This window comes from Ipomoea triloba, chromosome 14 (genome assembly GCF_003576645.1).
Source record: "Ipomoea triloba cultivar NCNSP0323 chromosome 14, ASM357664v1".
In the NCBI taxonomy this organism is placed as follows: domain Eukaryota; kingdom Viridiplantae; phylum Streptophyta; class Magnoliopsida; order Solanales; family Convolvulaceae; genus Ipomoea; species Ipomoea triloba.
Window position 1 is genome coordinate 9,465,696 of NC_044929.1, and position 4,126 is coordinate 9,469,821.

Below are 4,126 nucleotides of genomic sequence, written 5' to 3' on the forward strand. Positions count from 1 at the left end.
TACACAATCCAATAACAACATACTCAGTATCATCAAATACGGCATTTAAATGGACAGAAGGACAACTCCACACCTACCCAAAACATCCACTCTCCTCCACATCTAGGCATGGCTACTACAGAAACAGATTGGAAGAACCATCCAAAGGGGACCAATATTTAAGTCAACACAAATAAGAGCAACAATACATGTAACATCACATAGGATAAGGCCGAGCTTTTTAACCATTGCCTTTTTCATCAGTGATCAACAAGCTTCTTCCTCTTCGTCCTCGTACTCACATTCCTCATCAGCAGTGGCATCCTGGTACTGCTGATACTCTGAAACAAGATCATTCATATTGCTCTCGGCTTCAGTGATCTCCATCTCATCCATTCCCTCGCCAGTGTACCAATGCAAGAAAGCCTTTCTCCTGAACATGGCAGTGAACTGCTCACTAACCCTCCTGAACATTTCCTGAATGGATGTTGAGTTACCAACATGTTGCGCCCGCGGAAGTGGGATAGATCAGATTGCAACAATAATTTGAGAAAGAAAAATAAATGAGGCACAGATTTTACGTGGAAAACCCCTAAACAAATTAGGGTAAAAACCACGGGCAAGGGTAGAAGAATTTCACTATGAGAAAATAGGAGTTACAACCACTCTCTAACTAACAAGGAGAAAACAAGGATAATTCTCTCTTGCTAGGAAGGAGAAATACACTCAACAAACTCTCTAATATCTCTAGTATATGAGGGAAGAATAGAATGATTTGGGATGGCTAGAATGGCAAATGACCTCCCTATTTATAGTTGAGTATTATGGGTCATTTTGTAGTTAGTCTAAAGTTTAGGGATCAAACAATAAATTGTTCTTCAATGCCTAACTTTGACTTGCCTAACATTGCCTAATTTTGCCTAACAATGTTGATCAAAATTTGCAGCTTGTGTGCTGCCTAATTCTGCCGACAATCTCCCACTTGAAGATTAGATTGTAACAATCATATCTTCACACCATTCTTTCTACCTTGCACTTTCCATGTCGCTTACGTCTCTATCAGGCCACAAGAAGATCGACACCAAGTAAACTTATCAACATTGATTACCTTTGTTAGGAAATCTGCTACGTTGTCCGTGGTATGGATTTTCTGCAAATCTACTGTCCCTTCTTCCACCTTCTCTCGGATGAAATGATACTGCACTCGTATGTGTTTCGTCCTTGAATGAAATGCGGGATTCCTTGCTAGATGCAAGGCACTCTGACTGTCACAAAACAAAGAGACAAACTCTTGTTTGTGCCCGAGCTCCTCCAATAGCATTTTCAACCAAATTGCTTCTTTACTGGCTTGTGTAGCTGCTACATATTCTGCTTCTGTTGTTGACGTAGCCACAACTGCTTGCAGTTTTGAAACCCAGCTTACAGCTCCACCAGCAACTTTGAACACATACCCTGTCGTAGATTTACTTTTATCCAAATCCCCTGCATAGTCAGAATCCACATACCCGTTGATAAGAAAGTCTGATCCTCCATAACATAATGCAACATCTGAGGTCCCCTTGATGTATCTTAGGATCCTCTTTACACAGTTCCAATGCTCTCTGCCTGGATTCGCCATGTACCGACTAACTACTCCCACTGCTTGCGCAATGTCTGGTCTTGTACATATCATAGCGAACATTAGACTCCCCACCGCTGATGCATACGGTACTCGAGACATCTCCATCCTCCCTTCTTCATTGCTAGGACTCATACTTGAGGATACTTTGAGATTAATAGGAAGAGGGGTAGAAATTGGCTTACAATCTTGCATGCTGAAACGTGACAAGATTTTCTTTAAATAATTCTTTTGAGAAAGCCAAATCTTCCTATTACCTCTGTCTCGGTGAATTTGCATCCCTAGAATCTTGTTTGCTGGTCCCAAGTCCTTCATTTCGAATTCCCTAGCCAGTTGTGCCTTCAATTCATCAATGTGATCTTTGTTGGGGCCTGCGACCAACATGTCATCTACATACAACAGCAATATAACAAAGTTATCTTTTCCAAACCTCTTGAAATATGCACAAGGGTCTGCATTCAGTCTGTTGTATCCAAGGCACATGATGAAGGAATCAAATCTCTTATACCAACACCTTGGCGCCTGCTTTAAACCGTACAGAGATTTGTTCAACCTGCAAACCAAGTTCTGATTCTCTTTGTATTCAAATCCTTCAGGCTGGAGCATATATATCTCTTCTTCAAGATCTCCATGAAGAAAAGCCGTTTTCACATCTAGCTGCTCTAGATGTAAGTTGAATGTAGCACACATCGCCAAAACTACACGAACTGTTGTTAGTCGAACCACAGGTGAAAATATTTCATTGAAATCAATACCTTCTTTCTGAGCATATCCCTTCACCACCAGTCTTGCACGATACCGCTCCACTTGATCGTCACCATTCCTTTTGATTTTGAAGACCCATTTGTTACCAATTGGCTTCCTTCCTTGTGGTAGTGGCACAAGTTCCCATGTATTATTTTTATGGAGAGCTTCTATTTCTTCCTGCATTGCTGCCGTCCATTGAGAAACATCTGAGCTGTTTATCGCCTCCTGAAAGGTTGATGGCTCACCATCCTCTGTTAGAAGGCAGTATGCAACATTCCCTTCCATAACATAATCTGAGTGCCAAGTGGGACGTCTTCTTTCACGGTCTGATTGACGAGTTGTTGGAGCTCTAGAGCGTTCTGGTTCTGGTTCCTCGTGCGCCGGTTCTGCTTCAGAAGAATCTTGTTCAAATTCCTCCTCTACCTGTATCTGAGTAGTTTCTGGCTTTTCTTTTTCCGTGCTATCATCAACTTCTCCTCTTTGTAGCTTGTCCTCTACAAAGATAACATCCCTGCTGATGACAACTTTGTGGGCAGTGGGATCCCACAAGCGATACCCCTTTACTCCATCAGCATACCCCAAGAATCTACATTTCCTGGACTTCGGATCCAACTTTGTAATTTCCTGGGCATTGTACATTGCATACACAATGCTTCCAAATATATGGAGGTTTGAATAATCAACAGGCTTACCAGTCCACATCTCCATTGGTGTCTTCAGCTCGATTGCAGTTGATGGAGCTCGATTCACCAAATAACAGGCGGTATTGACTGCTTCTGCCCAGAATGATTTTTCTAAGCCCGCAGCCCTCAACATTGCTCTTGTCCTTTCCAGCAAGGTTCTGTTCATCCGCTCTGCCACTCCATTTTGTTGAGGAGTGTATGCCACCGTGAACTGCCTTTTGATGCCTTCCTTCTTGCAGAAGTCATCAAATTCCTCACTTGTATATTCCCCTCCATTATCTGTCCTGAAACACTTGATTTTCTTCCCGGAATCAAGTTCCACCCGTGCTTTGAAGGCTTTGAAAGTCGCAAACACATATGACTTTCTCTTGATAGGGTACACCCAGCATCTCCTAGAGTAATCGTCGATGAATGAGACAAAATACTTTGCCCCTCCTAGGGATGGAACCGGTGCTTGCCACACATCAGAGTGAACCAATTCTAGAACAACCTTGCCTCTAGAATTTGATGTGCTGAATTTAAGACGATGCTGCTTACTTGTTATACAATGCTCACACAAAGGAAATGATACCTTTGTTAACCCCGGAAGTAGCTTTTGCTCCACAAGAATCTTCATTCCTTGTTCTGACATGTGCCCAAGTTTCTGATGCCATAGCAGCGTAGAGTCTGGACTACATGCGGCAACCGATGCCTCTGCTTCTTGCAAAGTCTCTCCCTTCAGCATGTATAGATTTGCAGCTATCTTCTCCCCTTTCATCACCACAAGCGCTCCTTGGAAAATCTTCATGACTCCTTTCTGTGTTTCAATCTTGGTTGCACTATTATCCAATATTCCATAGGATAATAGATTTTTCTTCAAGCCCTTCACGTGCCGCACATCCTGAACAGTTTGGACTGTTCCATCGTACATCTTCAGCTTGATGGTTCCAATGCCGATAATCTCCAAGGCATGATCGTCGCAGCTGTACACAGATCCTCCTGAGATTGGTTCATAATGATGGAACCATTCTCTCCTTGAGGTCATGTGATATGTGGCTCCCGAGTCTATAAGCCATATATCCGCGAACCTTTTTCTGCCTTCCCTGGCTATTGATGCTTC

General features: G+C 42.7%; 1 pseudogene; it reads right to left on the reverse strand.

Moving 5' to 3' along the window:
- Nucleotides 1-4,126, reverse strand: part of LOC116004589 — a 12,480-nt pseudogene continuing 8,354 nt past the window's right edge.